Source organism: Cavia porcellus, unplaced genomic scaffold, assembly GCF_034190915.1.
Source record: "Cavia porcellus strain 051 isolate PalLab524CR breed Dunkin Hartley unplaced genomic scaffold, mCavPor4.1 scaffold_1, whole genome shotgun sequence".
NCBI lineage: Eukaryota > Metazoa > Chordata > Mammalia > Rodentia > Caviidae > Cavia > Cavia porcellus.
This window is the reverse complement of record NW_026947484.1, coordinates 140,873,878-140,894,576: the sequence shown is the minus strand read 5'-3', so window position 1 is coordinate 140,894,576 and position 20,699 is coordinate 140,873,878. Positions and strand designations below refer to the sequence as shown.

At 37.9% G+C, this 20,699-nt stretch overlaps 1 protein-coding gene across 3 annotated transcripts in view; it reads right to left on the bottom strand.

Moving 5' to 3' along the window:
- Positions 1-286: 286 nt before the first annotated feature.
- Chd1l (chromodomain helicase DNA binding protein 1 like) overlaps positions 287-20,699 on the bottom strand; it is a 93,587-nt gene continuing 73,174 nt past the window's right edge. Inside the window, exons 24-25 of one of the 3 annotated variants that reach the window (XR_010049893.1) lie at positions 17,658-18,005; positions 287-9,393 (exon numbers count right to left, since the gene is read on the bottom strand). The gene's annotated coding sequence lies outside the window, so the exon portion shown is untranslated. Of the gene's footprint in view, positions 9,394-9,920; positions 15,612-16,699; positions 18,006-20,699 lie in introns of those variants that run through there. The other 2 variants (XR_010049894.1, XM_063256753.1) reach the window with 2 other exon arrangements.

Sequence of the window (20,699 nt, the reverse complement as noted above, 5' to 3'; positions counted from 1 at the left end):
AAAGACTAAGATAAAAGAGGGCATAACAAAAGTCAGAACAGAAGAATTTAAGCAACACAGTGTTTCACCACAAGAAAACCCAATGTAACAGTAGATACCACAGTGTCTCTTTCATTGAAATATTTGAGTATACCTTCATACACTATAGTATCAAACATAATAAGACAGTATAAAACCATTCAAGAGAATGAAAGAATTTCAGGGTATTCAGAACCAACTAACAGAAAATGAACAATGGTTACTATATTATCTCCTTGTCCATAAGAAATTTTGTTTATACTATCACATATAATAAAATCCAGTAAGATACAACATGATAAAACTGATGGAGACAAAAGAACAAAAGCTTGGTGGGACTTCAAAACAAGATGATATTAAATCAGCACTAACTATTATGTCTTGTTTTCTTCAAAATAGCTGTTCATACCATCACAGACAATAAAATCAAATAACCCAGAATAAAACCATTTCAAATAATGAATGAGAACATTACAAGGCTTCAAAGCAATATAATGGGGAATCACGATTACCACATACTTTTATGTATTCTTACCATTTCTTACACTAAGGAGACTATTTGGCATTTATACATATGAGTTTGATTTATTTCACTTGAGTATGGTCTCAAGCTGTGTCGATTCATTTATAAACATCTCAGTGTGAGCATTCTTTATACCTGAGTAGTATTCCATTGTATAAAAATGCCACAATGTTTTTTATCCATTTATCAGTTGATGGACACTTAGGTTGTTTCCAACATCTGGCTATTACAAATTGTGCTGCTATAAACATGGGTGCACAAATATCACTGTGGTATGATGTTTTCAGTTCTTCTAGGAATGTGCCCAGAAGTGGAATAGCTGGGTTAAATGGGACTTCCAATCTCAGCTTTTTGAGTTATCTCCAGACTGACCTCCACAGTGGTTGCAACAGTTTACACTCCCACTAACAGTATAGGAGAGTTTCTTTTTCCCCACAGCCTCTCCAGCATTTGTTGTTGGTAGTTTTCTTGATCTTCACCATTCTTTCAGGAGTGAGATGCAATCTCAGTGTGGTTTTAATTTGCATTTCTCTAATGAGTAATGATGATGAACATTTTTTCATGTATTTATTTGCCATTTGTATTTCTTTATCTGAGAATTATGCATTAATCTCAGATACCCATTTTTGGAGCAGGTCTTTGAATTTTAGTGGTACGACTTTTTAAATTCTTTATGTTTTAGACAGACATCCTTTGTCAGAAGAACAGTTGACTAAGATTTTTTCCCAGTTTTTGGGGGTTTTTTTCACTATGCTGAAGATTTCTTTTGATGTGCAGAAACTTTTTAATAAGAGGTGATCCCAGTTATTGATGCCGGGAAGTATTTCCTGTGTGGTTTAATTTCTGTGATAGGTATGGTTCTAGCTTTAGTTTTTGGCAAATGGAGAGCCAGTTTTTCCAACACCATTTATTAAAGAGACTGTTGTTCTTCTAGTGAACCTGCTTGGTTCCTTTATCAAAGATAAGGTGGTTGAGTGTGTTTGTAGTTATGGTTGTACCTTCTAATCTATTCCATTGATCTTTGACTCTGTTTTTATTCCAGTACCATATTGATTTTACTGCAGCTGCTTTGTAGTATAACTTCAAGTCAGGGATTGTGATACATCCTGCTTTGCCTTTGCTTGTTAGAACAGTCTTGGCTATTCTAGGTCTCTTCTGGTTCCAGATGAATTTTAGGAATGATTTCTCTAGATCTATGAGGAACATTGATGGTATTTTTATTGAGATTGCATTGAATCTGTATAACAGTTTTGGGAGAATGGCCATTTTCAAAATATTTATTCTTCCTATACATGAGCAAGGGATATCTTTCCATTTTCTGAGTTCCTCTTCTTTTTTCAATGTATTATAATTTCCCCTATATAGATCTTTCACTTTTGTGAGAATAATTCCTAGGTGTTTCATTTTTGGGGAGTGGGATGCTAGTGTGAAAGGTGTGGCTTCTCTTATTTCTCTGTCAGTGATTTTGTTGTTAGAGTATAGGAATGCTATTGCTTTTTGAGTATTGATTTTGTATCCAGCTACATTGCTGAATTTATTATATCTGAGTTTTTCAATGGAGTTTTGGGATTTTCTATGTACAGTATCATGTCATCTGCAAATAATGATAATTTGACTTTCTCTTTTCCTATCTTTACCCCTTTTATTACTCTCTCTTGTTGTATTGCTCTGGCTAGTATTTCCAGTACTATGTTGAATAGGAGTGGTGATACGGGACATCCTTGTCTTGTGCCTGATTTGAAGGTAAAGGCCTCTAGTTATTGGCCAGTTAATATGATACTGGCTGTTGGTTTGTCATAGATGGCCTTTATCATATTGAGTTAAAGACTTTCTATTCCAATTTTCTGTAAGGTTCTTATCATTAATGTTTGACCTTGTCAAAATCTTTTTCTGCATCTATAGAAATGATCATGTGATTCTTACTTTTGGCTTTATTGATATGGTGGATTACATTTATTGATTTACATATGTTGATCCATCCTGCACGCCTGCGATGAATCCCACTTGGTCATGGTGTATAATCTTCTTAATGATTTGCTGCATCCTATTGACCAATATTTTATTGAGGATTTTTGCATCTGTTTTCATTAGGGAGACTGGCCTGTAGTTCTCTTTTTTAGTTGAGTCTTTCTCAGGTTTTGGTACTAGAATAATAATTGCTTCCAAGAATGACTTAGAAAGGATTGCTTCCCTTTCAAGTTCATTGAAGAGTTTAAGGAGTATTGGCATTAAGTCTTCTTTGTATTTCTTGTAGAATTCCACAGTGAATCCATCTTCTTTGTAGGTAAGGACTTAATTACATTTTCAATTTCATTAATAGAAATTGGGTTATTCAGCAGTTTTACATCTTCTTGACCTAGCTTTGGTACTTCCTATGTTTCTAGGAATCTGTCCATTTCTTCTGTGTTACCAAACCTATGAGAGTAGAGGTTTTCAAAATAGGTGTTGATGATCTTCTGTATTTCTACAGAATCTGTAGTGATTTCTTCTTTTTCATTCCTTATTGCATGAATTTGAGCTTTTTCTTCCCTTTTTAAAATAAGGTTGGCTAGCTTAGTGGTTTTTTTCCTAAGTATATCTAAACTGTATTTTAGTATTCTTTGCAGGGTTGGCTTGGTGATCATGAAGTTCTTCAGCTGTTCTTCGTCATGGAAGTATCTTATCTCTCCATCCATTTTGAAGGACAATTTTATTTATTCTTTCAAAGAACCAACTTTTTGATTCATTGATTCTTAATTGTTTTCTTAGTCTCTATTGCACTAATTTCTGCTGATTTTTTAATTCCTTCTCTTCTTTTGGCTTTGGGCTTGATTTGCTCTTCTTTTTCTAGATGTTTGATGTGTAGCATCAGGTTATTCATTTGTATTCATTCTGTTTTCCTGATGTGAGAACTCAGTCAATAAATTTTCTTCTGAGGACAGCTTTCATTGCATCCCACAGATTCTGGTAAGTTGTATTTGTTTTTCACTTGCTATCCCTACTTTTTTGGTTTCCTGTTGCATGAAGTATTTTTCCATCCTTTGACTTTCAGTCTGTGAGTTTCCTCTTGGGTTAGATGGATTTCTTGTAAACAGCATATGGTTGGATGTTGTTTCTTGATCCATTCTGCCAGCCTGTTTCTTTTAATTGGTGAGTTGAGGCCATTTACATTAATGCTTATAACTGTTATATATTGGTTTATTGTTGACATGTTATGTTGCATCTTTATTTTTCCATTGTTTAATTATCTGTCTTGCTTAGTGGTTTTTTCCTAAGTGTATCTAAACTGTATTTTAGTATTCTTTGCAGGGTTGGCTTGGTGATCATGAAGTTCTTCAGCTGTTCTTTGTCATGGAAGTATCTTATCTCTCCATCCATTTTGAAGGACAGTTTGGCAGGGTACATCATTCTAGGTTGAAAATCATTTTCCTTTAGGATCTGAAATACTTCACTCCATGCTCTTCTTGACTTTATTCTTTGTGCTGAGAAGTCTGCTGTGATTCTGATAGGTTTTCCTTTATAGATGATCTGTCTTTTCTCTCTGACAGCTTTTAATATTCTATTCTTATGTTGGATTTCTGGGATGGTGATTATTAAATGTCTGGGTGTAGCTTTATTTTGGTTATGGCTATTTGGAATTCTATATGCTTCACTGATCCTGATGTCAGTTTCCATTCTCCTGTTTGGGAAATTTTCAGCTATTACTTTTCTAAATATCCTCTTGATATCCTTTGTGTTGTCTCCTTCTTTTTCATTTATCCCTATCAATATTATGTTGTTTTTCTTTGCATCAACTTGCAGCTGTTGAATTGTTATTTCCAGATACCTTGTTATTTTTTAAAAGATCTTTCCTTCCTATTCCTTAGCTGCAATCTTGTCTTCAAGGTCTAAAATTGTATCTTCACTTTCGTTGAGGTGGTTTTAACAAGTTTCAATGGAGTTTTTGATTTCTTGTATATCTCTTTGAATCTGCTTCATGTATGGTTTGTTTCTTATACTGTTCATTCAGGGAGTCTATCTTTTTGTTTTGTTCCTCTAATTTTTCACTGTGTCTTCTTTAGATGTGATCAGCATGTCTTCCATTTCTTTTATCATTTCTTCTTTTACCTGGGAGATTATTTCTAGTTTGAATTTCTTTAAAGCTTCCTGAAGTTGCTTCTTTACTTCAGTGCTATTATTTCAGATATTTCAGGTGTATGGCATAGATTTTCTTCTATGTACATAGATCCTGAGGTTTCTTGGGATGGGCTGGTGGTTTGAGATTATATTTTGATCTTTCATTTTGTCATTTTCCTATATTTCCGTGTTTCAAGTGTCATTCCAAGGCTTCCCCTGGGCCTATTGGAAATTGTCTTCTATCCCCTTAGCTTCTGGCATTCTGGCTGCCCAGTTCCCCAGATTGAGAGTCACTGGGGGAGAAGCAGTCAGGTGGAATGTGGCAGGAAGCTGGAAAGTTCCTTGGCTGGTGGGAAGGATGATCTTAAATTCCCAGGGCTCGGCATGGTGCGGGGACGTTCACCTCCGGCTGCCCAGTTTCCAGAATCGAGGGCACAGTCAGGCAAAAGACCTCTGGGGGGCTAGGCGTGTCAGGAAGCTCTGAAGTTGGCACAGGCAGCCCCAAGACCTGCAGAGCCAATCGAGTGTGGCGGGAAGCTGGGAAATTCATTGACCAACATGATGATGCCAAACTCCTGGGTCTCGGGATGGTGCGTGGACACTCACTTCTGGCTGCCCAGTTTCCAGGATTCACTAAATAATTCTTGATAAATTCCTGTTCCTTTGTTTATCCACTATATTTTTAAAACATCCCTCCTGTCTTTATTTATGAAGATTTTCACTTAGAATGTAACACAGAAGTATCTATGAGCTTTCATTTATCAATCAATCAATCAAGGAACCCAGTAAGAATACAAATGTTCATTGAGATTCCAGCTTTAGGATGGTAGATCAAGCATGTTTTTGCTTCACCTTCTGCATATCTTTGTAACACAGGAAAATAGATTCTTTGAAGGTGGAAGATGTCCCTTAAAAGAAATCTTCTCTGGAAAGAGAGATTTAAACAGTTTATACTCTCTGGTTTGCTCTAGCAATTGATAACATGGTGATTTCAATCCTCATGTAAACCAAACCTACCACCTATCTTTAGGAGCTTAGCCCTTCTAAGCCTTGCCTGTTTATTTCAAAGAGACACTAGCATCTTTTATGAGGAATTCCTTAAACGTTCTACCCCCAGATGCCACCTACTTGACTATTTCCACATGCCACAGGGAAAGATATCCTTTTTAAGGCTGACCTTTTCATATTAAAAATGGATAATAAGATATAGGAAAATGGCATTCTCGTAATTTCCATTGCAAATATAAATTGGCATTTCTGTATAGCAAATTGGCAATAGGAATCCAAGCTTTAAAAATGAATGCACTGAATTGTGACAGAAATTTTAAAAGTTTAAAACTAACTAGGAGCCTGATAGCACATCAAGACAAGTTATACTCATCCTGCCCACCATGTGACTGGACCACTAAACTGCCTTACCCAATTGCTTTAAATAGATGTCTGACTCAGGTCAGTTTGACCACATATAGCTGCACTATCTGTACTTTTTCTCCTAAAACTATTCTGTTTTGCTATCATATCTCCCATGCTTTCTACCCAGCAACAGGCAATGATTAACTTAACCCAATGAAAACCCACCACTTTCAAGCTTCTATACTTCCTGCTTGAAAAACCTATATAAGCTAAACCCAAAACTGACTCAGCACTTGTGATTTGGAACTGGTTCTCACCAACCCAGTGACATAATAAAATGTTGCCTTCCAACTCCTTGGTGCATAGCATCTTCTTTTCAGTTTGGTACTACAGCAACAATATGGTTTAACAAGTTTAGTTAGCACTATATCCTTAGAAAGTAATCTAAAAAGGTCTTCACATGTATACCTGCTTTAAGGTTTAGAACTAAACTGTTCCCCCAGAAGCTTCATTCATGTGAAGGCAATTAGATCATGGGGGTGCCAAACTCCTCACTGCATTATTCACTGATAAATCCATAGCTAAATGAACTGTTTGGGAATTTTTTTCCCCTTAAATATTGGCTGTACCTTGCAGCTCTTCCAGCTGTAATCTATGGTTATTATACTGCAACTCTATTGTATGATAAGATATGAGGGAGGAGAAACATGTTTGCAGCCTTCTGCATAAAATCTCAATGTTCTGCATAAAATCTCTGCATTAAATCTCAATGTTTTAGTAGGTTTGTGTCTCTGTGATGACTCCCCCCCCCCAGTATTTTTTAGCTTCTTCGGTGGGATTGGAAGACTAGAGGTAAAGTTTTCTCTAGGTAAGATAAGGCTCTGCTCTTAGACCATATGTCTTTGTATGGAGAATGTTTGAAAATGTTTCAAAATGGTTACTCATTCCCTCCATTTTCTGCAGCCTTCCAGGAAAAAATATTTTTTTTTTGAATTTTCAACATAGAAACTCAATAGAGTATCTAAAAGTAAAACCCATGAAAATATGGGTGGAAGAGGCCCTAAGTCTGTTGCCTCCAGGAGTTTCTGACTCACTTTAAATCATGCTCAGCCTCCAGAAACTCATTGAAATTACTATTTAAAGATTTCTAATAGTACAGAGGCATCTGCTGGAGGCAAACAGAACTGCAGACAAGTTCTGTTTGCCTCTCTCCAGATATCACCATGGGATTTCACTGTGTCACTTTGGTTCTCTGATAGGTGTAAGTGATTTATAGGATTTTTTTTTTTTAGGTTTTGCCTTATTGTTAAAATGGGAGTCACTATTTCTGAACTCTTTACATGTTAGAGCTAAAAAAAGCAAGTCCAGTGTATTTAGCATCAGTTAATTTAAGCATAAAAACTAATACGTGACTCAGTTACTTAAAAATGTTAAGAATATTGAGAACTCCCGAGATCCGGCCATGGTGGGACTCAGGCAGCTTATTCACCCGCCCTCTTGGTAAGCACCTGCAGTGAGGGCCTGGAGGAGAACCATTACCTGTGAGCCTACTGCCACATGAGCTGAAAATCAAGCACCCTCCCCCAACCGACCTCCCCATAGCTACTGAGGATAGATGTCTTAGTATCTCTTGGGAGGATGACCATATGCAGTATAGCAAATATGGGGGATTTCCTTCTATCTTCTGTTTGAAGGCAAAGGTTGTTTTCACTGTTTTGTTTTGTTATGTTTCTTTTGCTCTATTCAGTATTCTCAATTGGTTTTATAATGTTCTATTTTTGGTTTGATTTTGCTATACCTAATTGACTGGACAACTATTGTGAAGTTAAAGAGATATACCATAGTACCTATTACTACTATCCCAGTATCCTACTGTGAAATCCCGTACCAATTTCACTGCATTGTCTCAATTGGCTTTGTTCTGTCTTGTGCTGTTGCATTTTTACTATCTTCAAAATAAAATTTTAAAAATGTTAAGTATGTTTAGTATAATTTGAGTATGGGAATCTATTTTTTCAACTATTTTTTTTATTTTAAAGAGAACAAAACCCAACAAAACAAAATAAACCCAATCAAAACACAGCAGTGAGAGTGGCACAAAATTTCAAAACAGGACAATAGGAAATCAACAATGGTTATCATAATATATCTTGCTATCTTCACAATAGTTGTCCATACCATCAGACACAGCAAAATCAAACAAAACAAAACAGAATAAAACCAATCAAAACATAATACTGAATAAAATAAAACAATAAATTAGAACAAAACAAAACAGTGAGAACAATACCACACACTGTTATCTTCAAAATAGCTGCTCAGGCTACCAGATGCAGGAATAAAACAAAACAATAAAATGGAACAACACACTGGATTTCAAAAACAATACAAGAGGATATCCTCCACAGCTGACACGCACACTGCTATCCTCCAGGTAGATGCCCAGACCACCAGCCCAGGCCTACAGAGTCAACCAAACAGTACAAGCATTGAGCTGTTCCCTTCCCTTCAGTTGCTATCATCTCATCCTGAGTCCTCACTGGTTTCTCAGCCCATGGACTGGCTGGCTCACAAGAAGACATAGTTTCTCTTCTGGATAGGGCTCTTTTCAGATCAGCCTGGTGGCACTTACTTCATGGGAAGGCATATATTTTTTCAACTACTAATTCTATTAAATCCATATAGAGATTGTGTTTCCAATGAAAATTTACATCTCAGTGAAATTAAGATGTGCTGAAAGTATAAAATACATACCAGAATTCAGTCTTGGCATGAAAAAATATTCTACTAATATTTTTTGTTTTTTACTGAAATGATAATATTTTGAATAGATTAAGTTAAAGTCATTAATTTTGTTTACTTTTAGATTTTAATGTGGCTACTACAAAATTTCAAATTACATTTATGGCTCAAAGATTCCCACTTGCAAGCACTGCTGAACAGTTCAAAAAGGCACCTTTGACTTAGTGCAGTGTCTTTAAAAATGTAATAATGCTTAGTATACTTTGAAACTCTTAGAGTAGCATTTCCACTTCCTCCTGAACAGCACAATATAACAATTATGCATACATCACTTATATTACACTACTATTAGTGCTTAGAAATGACAAAGAGTACAAAAGCATTACGTGTACCTTATGCCATCTTAAGACACCTGAACATTCATGGATGTTCGTATCTAGAACAAATTCCTGCAGATAACAAGGAATGACTATTATCTTAAGGATGACTTAATTTATCATCCCATTTTTTAAAAAGTTTCCAATTATAGGAGATAATTAGAGATGTAGTGCTTTTTAAAAGGGATTCTCTTCTCCTCTCTTCTCTTCTCTTCTCTTCTCTTCTCTTGTGTTTTTTCTCTCCTCTCTTTCCCTTCTTTCTCCTCCATTTTGTTTTTAGTTTCTCTGGAATCAGTAATGTAACCAAATTTTTTGTAAATGCCACGTGACATATGAAAAACTCATACATTCTTTCTTTAAGGCATGCTAGATTCTATATATTCTATATAATATATAAGACAAATATATAAGAATTTGCCCAATAGCTGTAGCTAAAGCTAAAAGACTTCTTTTCCATTTCCTTGGATTTCTAATTTTTTATTTACATATTTACCTACTCTGTTTGTGGATACAAATGGACTTCTGTGCTATGTTTTTCTAAAAATTGTATATTTTGTCTTTACATTGTTTGGTGATTTTAACTTTTCATCCCATTTTGTCTAGTTTTAGTATAATTGTCCTTATACATCTTATATTCTGACTCCAAGTAGGAATCTTACAATTCAGTTCAATTCTGGCACTATCTGAAGACTGTCAGATGCCAGCCATAAACGGGGGTTGCCAGGCTTTCCAGGTCAGACTACAGATATGAATTTATATGAAGCTTTCCAGGTTTGATAATTCAGGAGAATGACTCACAGAACTCACTGAAATCACTATCCTCACACCATAGTTTATTAAGGATACAAATCACGGACATGCAAATAAAAAGATTCACAGCCACAGAGTCCTCTTGTCCCTCTCCCATGTGATCAGGGAATGCCAGCCCCCACCCCCAACAATGTGTTCAATACCAGGACACTCCTCTAACTACCAAACTCAGGTTTGGAAGCTGTCCAAGAGATGAATATTGGGGAGAAAAAAATTGCTTTATTCATTAGTCAAAGAAGAGTGAAGAAGAGGGAGTTTGGCTCACAAATCAGCCTCTGTACTCCAAGGGTACTGAGAACTGCAAACATAAGATAGGAACAATGAGGGCGAGAGACAGGCTAATAAAGGGGGGAATATTCTTGTCTTTTCTGGGAATAGGCAGAGATCTTTCAAGAACTTGAGGCCAGCCTTTTTGACTCCTTTCATAGCCTTATATTTCTGGCTGTCTTGGTTACTTTTCTATCATTACTGAGACAAAATACTTGATGCTCAAAATTCAGGCAGGAAAGAATTATTTAGCTCACAGTCTGTGGAGATTTCAGTCATAATCTGCTGGGTCCAAGGTAGGGTGGCACATGGTAGAAAGCAACAGTTCATGGTGGCAGAAACAGCAAAAGCAGCAAGAGCAAAAAGGAGGAGCACAGGAGACTATTTCTGTCCCTAATATTATATGTAAGTCTCACCCACTGAATGTAGCAGCCACACCCATAATCCCAGCATTAGACCATGAATCAGTCACAAATGCTAGAAGCCTGCCTCCATGACTGCATGAAGCTTTGGAGAGGCATCCAGACACAAACCATAACACTGGTCATGGCAGCGATAGGTGTCTTTAACAGTGAGGGTGGGAGAGACAGACTAAGCAAATCTAGGTCAGATTAACCTTTCTTAGAATTTTGGACAAAACAGCTCTCAAATTGTTACAGGCAACTGAGTTAGACAAAAATATTTTAGGCAGTTAGGCAGGGCTAGGTCCTTGAAGGAGCCAGTGTCAGAGGCTGGGGATTTAGCTCAGTGGCACAATTCCTGCCTAGCAAGCACAAAGTTATGAGTTCAATCCCCAGTACAAAAAAAAAAAAAAAAGAAAAAAAAGCCAGTGCAGAAGGCTTATACCTTGCAATCTTGGAGAAGACGGACACCTCCCTCTGTGGGCCAGGCCTCAAAACAAAAGATCAAACAAAATACACCCACATCCTAAGGACTGACATTCTAAATAGTTCTCTATCACCCCGAGGAAACCAGGAGTCACCATTCCAACGCCCTACCACAAGAGTCTCTCCTCTTTAAGGATATCCACTTGCTACATGATTCACTTCTCCATTTGTCCCCAATTCAGTCAATTTTACTTGAGCAATTAATCTTGCTGATTGATCATAGTTTTGTCCTACCTCATACCCACCTGCCTTGTGAGTTCCCATGTTTCCCCCACCTTAGACCTGCCTCACTTTGTGGTTTTACTCTATAAAAGTCCCAAGAAAAGACAATCTTTGGTAACCCACTCTGGTCCTATTCTGTCTCTCTCTCTCTCTCTCTCTCTCTCTCTCTCGGACTGAAGCTTTCTTTCTCTCAGTAAATATATTCTGCTTTTAATCTCTGGTCATGGTTTAATGTCGGTTACCCCCAGGCCTCATGCATTTACATTATGCACCTGTGATTGTTTCATTGTATAGTGCTTGGATTGATGGTGTCAGTGCTACACCCACACAGGGGTGGATCCAGGATGTAATGTAATGGCAGTCACCATGAACTGTGGCCCTGCCATGCCACCCTGCCTTGGAGCCAGCTGAGTATGGACTGAAACCTCCAAAAACTGTAAGAAATAAACCTTTCCTTTCCCAACTTTTGGCATCAGGTATTTTGTCTCAGCAACAAGTAAAAAGTAACTAAGACAGAATTTGGTACCAAGAGTGGGCTCGTTTGCTGTGACTATATGTGACCATGCTTTTCAAGAGGCTTTGGAAATGGCTTATGGGCAGAGTTTGGAAAGGTTCAGACAGGTCACCTGGATGCAGAGAGCTGGAGCAGCTCAGGCTATTCTGTAAGGAGATTCTGGTCAGAACTCAGGAGACCAGAAGACTGATAGAAAGCCTCATGGTAAAGACCAAGCTTGGTAGGTTTCTGCTGGGAAGGACTGCATCAGTTGTTGGACTCCCCACCATGTGTATTATAGCTTGCCAGAAAGTTTGTCTGCATTTTGCTTATGCCCAGAGACTTTGCCTGAGACTGAAACAAAGGGCAATGGACTGATTAATCTAGAAAAGGAAATTTCAAAGCAGTCAAATGTTGAAGCTGTGGCATGGCTATTGTTGGGGGCTTTTAGCCAGCTTTATGTTGCAGAAAAGCAAAGAGCCCAGCAGGATAATTTACAACACTGTGAATTTGGCCAGGAGGAAAATTCCAGGAAAGCTGTGGATTGTAAAGACAGGGTTAAGACTTTGACTGCTGAGGAGAAACAAAGAGATAAGAAAGATGTACCTGGGGCAACCCAGGAAGCCACAGGTCTCCACTCTTTGCCTCAAAACTGCAAAGTGAAAGAATTTGTTCAGAAGAGAAAGCTGCAGAGCACCATGCCACATGAGGTTTCAGAATGGCAGCAACATAGAGAAGCTTTTCTTCACAATCAGGTTCAAGGAGCCCAGTGATCCAGGCAATCAACCCTTACAGCCAAGAAAGAGAAAAGCCTGACTACTGCTCCAGATGGCAGCAAACCTTGGCAGTATCCACATGGTGCTGATTTTAGGTACAAGGAAAATGTACAAATTCTGAGGGTAAGACAGCTTCCACCTCGACTGCAAAGGGCCTGGGAAGCCAAGCAGTGTGCCTTTGAGTGGGCATTTTATAAAGATGTAAAGGTGAAGCCAAAGGTGCAGTGGAGACCCCAGAAGTTTGGAAAAGCCAGGAACATGGATCATCCAAGGAAAGCCGCAAAAAGTGAGCAGAGAGTATTTAAGAGAGAAGCTGCAGGAGCTGAAATCCCTGAAAGTGCCAAGGGGATGGAATCACGCAAGCCTTTTGGAGCTTGCAACCAGATTACTTCAAATGCTGAGCATGGAACTCTAGGACTTAATGTTTGCCCTGCTGGATGTTGAACTTGCTTTATTCCCAATGCTATAGATTTCCCTGTTTGTAACTTTTGGCATGGTAATGTTTATCTTGTGCCTTTGAATTTCAGAAATTCTTAATCTTGTTTCATTTGTACAGGCGGTTACAGTTAAGTTTGTCATAGATCTTGTAGGAGACTTGGGACTTGGACTTTTCAGCAATGCTGAAACTATTAGGACTTTGGCAACTCTTGGAGATGGACTAAATGTCTTTTGTTTAAAAGATGTACATGAGTCCTGGGGGCCAGGGGTGGAATGTCCTGGTTTATGTTGCTGGCCCCCAGGCCTCATGCATTTACATTATGCACCTGTGATTGATTCATTGTATAGTGCTTGGATTGATGGTGTCAGTGCTACACCCACACAGGGGTGGAGCCAGGATGTGATATAATGGCAGAAGAAGGTGTGTCTGGCTCTCTTTTGCCAGTTTCCACCTTGCTGTTTGCAGCTGCCATGAACTTTGGCCTGGCCATGTCACCCTGCCTTGGAGCCAACTGAGTATGGACTGAAACCTCCAAAAACTATAAGAAATAAACCTTTCTTTCCCAAATTTTTGGCATCAGGTATTTTGTCTCAGCAATAAGTAAACAGTAACTAAGACAATCTCCAATGTTCCTAAAATTCATTCTTCAGTTTTAGAGAACACAAACTCATACTAGACATATAATAGGTTGGAAGTTTCATTTCCCTGTATCAAAATGATCAGCATGTCTGCACAGATGAGAACTGATATAAGGGTTAAGCAACTAAGGAGACAGACACAATACTAAGGCAGAGATGCCAAGCATTATCATCTTGTTTAAGTTACCCATTGGATTTCTGCAGGCTCACTTGAAAAGCTATTGTGGGTACTTCCTACCCGTGAATAGGGGCTATATTTCCACTTTCTGGTATCCTCTTCGATCTCCTTCAGAGTATTATAGTTCTTTGATCTCCTTCTTGAGAGTATTATAGTTTTCAATGTAGACATCTTCTACTTCCGGTCAAATTGATTCCTAGGTATTTCAATTTGGGGGGGTGCAACTGTGAAAGGTGTTGTTTCCTTAATTTGTCTCTCAGTGAGTCTGTAATTTGTAATTTGTATAGAGGAATGCTATAGATTTCTGAGTGCTGACTTTGTATGTAGCTATGCTACAAATTTGGTCATTAAATCTAGTCTTTTAGTGGAATTTTGTGTCTTATATATAGAGTATTATCTGCAAATAATCTAATTTCTTCCTTTCGTGTGTTTATTCCTTTTGTTTCTGTTATCTAATTACTAGGCTAATGTTTCCAGCACTATATTGAATACGAGTGGTGACAGTGGACATCCTTGTCATGTTGCTGATATTAGAATGAAAGCTCCCAGTTTTTGTACATTTAGTGTGTCAGCTGTTGGTTTGTCATAGATGGCTTTTATCAGATTGAGACAAAGACATCTATTGCAATTTTCTGTAAGGCTTTTATTATACATGGATGTTGACCTATCAAATGCCTTTTCTGCATCTATTGAGATGAACATATGGTTTCTGTCCTTGACTGTGTTAATAGGTGTATTAGATTTATTGATTTGCATATGTTGAACCATTTGCACATGCCTGTGATAAATCATGTTATGGTGTATAACTGTCTTGATGACTTGCTGCATTTTGCCACTATCTTTTTTGAGGATTTTTGCACCTACATTTATTAGGGGATTGGTCTATAGTTCTTTCTTGGTTGAGTCTTTCTCTGATTTGGGTATCTCGGTAATAGTTGCTTCCCTTTCTATTTCATTAAAGAGTTTGAAGAGTAGCAGTATTATGTCTCTAAATTTCTTTTAGAATTCAGCAGTAAATCCATAAGGGCTTGGGTTTTTCTTTGTTGATAAATTTTTGGTTACATCTTCAATTGCATTCACTGATACTGGTTTGTTTGGAATTTTTGTATCTTCTTTATTCAGCTTTAGTAATTCATAAGTATCTAGAAATCTATTTCTTCTGCATTTTTTCACCTTACTGGCATACAACTTCTTGATGTATATAGAAATGTCCATTTTTTCTACATTGTCCACCTTATTAGAATATAATTTCTTGAAGTATGTATAATCTTCAGTATTTCTGCAGGATCTTTTGCAATTTAATCTTTTTTCATTCCTAATTGTGTAGATTTGAGTCTTTCCTTTTTTTAAAAATGAGACTCGCTAAGGATTTGTCAACTTTAATTAGCCTTTCAAGGAACCAATTCTTTGACTCACTGATTTCTTGTACTGTTTTGTTAGTCTCCACTGTATTAATTTGTGTTCTGATCTTTATAACTTCTCCTGTAGGAGTGCTGGACTTGACTTGCTCTTTTTCTAGAAGCCTGAAGAGTTCATCATTAAGTTGTTTATTTGAGCTGTTTTCCTGATATATGTATTTATTGCTATAAATTTCCCTCATAGGACTTCTTTCATTGTGTCCCAAAGGTTTTGGTATGTTGTACTGGCGTTACTGTTTAATTACAAAAACTAATTTCTTCTTTAATTTTCTGTGACCCATTGGTTGTTCAGTAGGATGTCACTTAATTTCCATGCATTTATGAAGTTCTTGTGGTTTCTTTTGCCATCAATTTCCAATTTCATTGCACTGAAATCTGGTAATATGCATGGGATAATTTCAATTCCTTTGATCATTTGTTCATGCCTCTATCTTGTAATCTGAGCAACTTATGTAGAAGATAACAATATGCAATATATTAACCATTGTTAAACACCTGCTATGTTGAGTTGAAATTCTGTACCATACATCTGCATCATCAGCACATCTACATGGGTGATGCTGCAGTATGAACCAAGATATTCCTGCCTCACCTCGTCAGTATCTAGTGCTTGAAACCAATGCGGTGGGGAGAAAAAGTGGGAACACTGGTCATCTGCCTTCAGGCATGCAACCAGCAGAACAATCCACTCAGCTTGCTTCACCCTTAGAGGGTAATTACATCTTCTGATTCTAGAGGGAAGCTCCCTTCTATGTCATACCTGTCCCCTATAACGAAGACTCCCACTAGGCTTAGGCTGGTTTCTACTACTACTACTGGAACAACTTAAGCTCACAGGATGATTTTCACTCAAGCCAGTGCAATGTAAGTTCATGAAGTCTTTTGTTTTGTTTTAAAATCAAAGAAGCATACTGTTAGTTTTCCAGGTGCTTTTGCCTTTTATAAGACTCCTGTCACTGATTTCTATTTTTATTGCACAGAGAACTGACAGTATACATTGGTTAACTTGTATTATTATTATTTTATATTCATTTAAGTTGGCTTTGTAGACCAGAATGTGATTTATTTTGTAAAAACACCATCTGCTGCTGAAAAGAATGTATATTCTATTAACTGCATATGGTCAAGGCTCTGCAATTTGTTTTGTTGTTTAGTTGATCTCTTTGTGAAACTGGACTGTTACAATCCCCTCCTGACTTTGTGTTTATTTGATCTTTTAATTTCAGCAGTTTTTGTTTTATAAAGATAGGTGCTCCTGTTTCACTTTCCTCTCTTATCTATTCTCTATGCACACCATGACAATTTATTATTTGTGGTTGTTCTACAATGGTTGGGTGAGAGGAGTGCTAGACACCAAGGTAGAGGTTAAAGGAGAAAATAGTGGTTGATGAGAAGAAAAGGTCAATGTGGAGTCTGATTTTACTGGTGTACTTTTATTTGAGTTGAAGGGTTAGTACTGTAAGTTTTCAGAGGATATTTTGTGGGAGCAATAGCAACATATGGGGAAAGGGGATTCAGTTGTGATTGAGGAATTATATGGTTGTCACAGCTTGCTGACAAGACAGTAAGTTAGGTATCTAAGAGCTAGGCTTAGGATGGGGAGGAATGAGGAACGACACTCAAAAAGATGGGAACCACTGTGAGGGAGCTAAGTATGTGGAATTTAAAAACATGGGAGAAGTTGTCTGGAAAAAGAAATATGTTAATAACAATTATGTCTCAGGGGTTTGAGGTAAAGAAAGTAGATAGGAAAGTAGGAATTGTGATATTCCACTTTGCTGCTAATTGTCATAATGCCTCCTGGGAAGTGGGACCTTGGCCAGAGCTGGGCAAAGTTGCTCTCAGTGCTCCCAGCCATGCAAGCTCTGGGGCAAAGCAAAAGTTCAAACTACAGAGTTACTAAAGGTCATCTCAGCACATCTACATGGGTGATGCTGCAGTACAAACCAAGATATTCCTGCCTCACCTTTTCAGTATCTAGTGCTTGAAACCAATGCAGTGGGGAGAAATAGTGGGAACACTGGTCATCTGCCTTCAGGCATGGAACCAGCAGAACAATCCACTCAGCTTGCTTCACCCTTAATCTCAGAGGGTAATTACATCTTCTTGCTCTAGAGGGAAGCTCCCCTCTATGTCACACCTGTCCCCTATAATGAAGACCCCACCTAGGCTTAGGTTGGTTTCTACTACTGCTGGAACAACTTGAGCTCACAGGATGATTTTCACTCAAGCCAGTGCAGTACAGGTTCATGAAGTCCCAGAAATGGGGATGTGCAGGGATTTCCTAGCCGTTGAGCAGTTCAAATTTAGACAACAGCCCACTTCTCAAGATAGCTCCTAGCTAGAGTACTCTAGAGATCACTAGGAGATGTGAAATCCTCTTCCAAAGTGAAGCTACCTTGCTGATTTCAGGTTACTCACCTAGGCGGGTTGTAAGCCTGTGAGGATTGTGAAACTTTCTAGTAGATAGGCTTGCCATCGACTGCCAAACGTTTGCTGAGACTCCCACGCTCTCACATGTGTAGCAGAAACTCTGCTCCCCTGGTGGAGTTGAGGTGGCAAATGCCAAGGTGCTTTGTTTCCTTTACAATGCTTCTGTCTCAGGTCTCTGATTCTTAAAAGTTCCAATTTCTGTCTTACTAATGTCCAGTATTCTCCCAGTCACTCATGTCAAAATGCAGGCATACACCTGCTACTCTGATTCTTCCTTGAAGACGTGCAAGGGCTGGGTATCTCTATCCCACCATTTTGAGTCCAGTCCCCAATGACCTTGTAATAGAAAGACCAACAAAGTAAGTGTTATACATCCAGTTGTCATTTGTAGTACAAAGATATTACAAAGGGAATGTAGTAACACCTTTTTCTGCATTTTTATAGACTTGATTTGATAGCGAACAACCGAGGGTAGAGGAGTCAAGAGGTTAAGGCACACCAAGGAGAGGTATCAGCACAAGCAAAGGCCCAAACGAGAAACAACAGATTCTCTGGGAAATATGTCAAAAAGCAGATTATGGTAGAAGGTAATGTAAGTTTATAGTTTAATTACTAGACAAGAGAGAAAACATATGGTCTGCAGATAGTGTAGGGCTCTATGAGAGCTCCTTTTTTTTTGAGACAAGGTCTCACACTGTAGTCTGGGTTAGCCTTGAACTCACTCCACAACCCAGCTGGTCTTTAATTTATGTAGCAATCCTCCTGTTTCAGCCTCCTGAGTGCTGGGATTAGAGGAATGTGCCACCACACTCCCCTCTCAAGTTATTTTTAAAGGAGATTAATTAATAGAATGCAGTTGAAATCCATGGGGCAAAAAAATATAAGTTGTAGGCTTGTTACAAGATAAATTTTTATTGAAAGTCAAGAAAACATGAGATTGTCTGGAAAACATTTAAAAGGCTTAGCTTCCTGTCTCAACAAGTAGGGTTTTTATACAAGTGTTTAGGCCTCAAATACCACAATAAATCCTCAGATAAAATACTATATGTCCTCTTGACTCCAGCCTCAGAGGGGACAACTATGTGGCACCAAATATATGTGAAAAAAATAGAACAAATCCTTGGGATAAACACCATAGTAGCTTTTCTCATTTTCCCTTCCCAGAAAATACCCCCTCAATGGGAGGAATAAAACGATTATAAGACAGGAAAGGTTTCCAGAGGAGGACAGTGTTTTTGACTTTGAGTTAAGAGGTAAACAGGCAAGGCAGGTCACCTCTGAGACGTGCCCCACATTTAAGGGATAATATGCTCTATGAGATTTCTGATCTCCTTCTGTGATGTCTGGCCTAGCTTATCAGAAGACAGTGGTGCATGGCCCAGGGCCTGTTGAAAGTTAATTATGGGTATCAACAATTCTGAATGTCTATGAGACTATTTCTAGGGAAGATTGGACTTGGAAGACTCATTTTGAACATCAGAAGCACTATCCAATAGGTGGGAATCCAGATTAACAAAAAGCAGAAGGGGAAAATTTATTTTTCTCTTGTCCTAACTCTTTCAGAGAAAACATATTCTTTACTGCTGCCCTTGCACATGTGATTTTAAGTTTTTATGTCTTTGTATTTAGGCTCACACCAAAAGCCCTGTTGGGCCTTCACTCTCAAGATGAAGGCTGCATCATCATTCTCTCTTTTTCTGGCTTTCTAATTCTTGCACTGAATTGTTGCTTGACTCCTGTGGCTCTTTATGAGTTTTTCAGGTAGCCACTGGGAACTTTTTGGCTACTATCATCATGTGAGCCAATCTAATAAATTCCTTTTATAGATGCTATTAGTTTTATTTCTCTGAAGATCCTGATTAACACAGGCTCCATCCATAGATAAACCTACATGGGTAGGGTATGGTAGACAGTTCAGGGTGAAAAAGTAGCCCCTCTGTCACTGCAAAATCACTATGCCCCTGAAAACGTTGCCTGTGATCCTTTAAGAGTATGTTCCTTGTGAAGCATCTCTCAGGTGTTCAGAAACATTCCCTGCTAGTGCAATGTACTCTGCTGTCAGATATCAATACAGTTTTTCCAAAAGGGTCTGCATAGCCCCTGCATAGGGCCAATCAAGCCATCCTTATATTTGTTAATATCTCATTCATGTGTACTTTGTGTCTGAAAAGAACAGTAATTTACCTGTGCAATAGGCTAGATTTCACTGTATTCTCCATTTTATGGAGATCCAATTCAGTTTAATTGTAAGAAAGACTTCATATACAAGTCAGAGGTTATTAATAACCTACATACCCATGTTCCCCACAGCACTATTTATAATCACCAAGATAAGAAATCAACCAAGATGTCTATTAATGGATGAATGTATACAGAAAAATATTTTACAGTGGTGTCTTGGTTTATAAACTTAAATTGTTTTATGATTTTGGGAAGATGGCTACATTTGTGTTAGTGTGGGGAAGATGATCGTGGCTATGTTTGTTACCAATGAAGAGTTTGGGAACAAAAGCAAATGCTTGTTTGCAAACCAAATTGTCTATAAACAGAAGTGTTCACTACCCAAAGTTTTACTGTATATACACACAATGGAAAATTATTAAGTCATAAAATGAGTAAAATTCTGTGCATAAAAAAGATAGAACTGGGGACATCACAGTCAATGAGATAAGCCAGGTACAGAAAGAAAAATATCACATGGTTCTCATTTGTAGAAGCTAAAGATGATCACATAAAAATAGTAGAACAGAGAGTAGCAAGGAAAGAAAAGTAGCGCTTTAGAAAGGATAGCAAATAAGCACCATAATACCAGGGAGTAGGAAGACTAGTTCTAATAGTCTATAGAACAGTAGAGCAAAAATAATCTATAACAATTAATTATACATTTCAAAATAACTGGAGAGAAGCTTGAAGGTTTCTACCACAAAGAAATGACATTTTAGGAGACAGAAATGCTAATCAATCTTACTTGGTTCTATACACTGTATACCTGTACTGAATGACTAACATTGTACTCCATAAATAAGTACA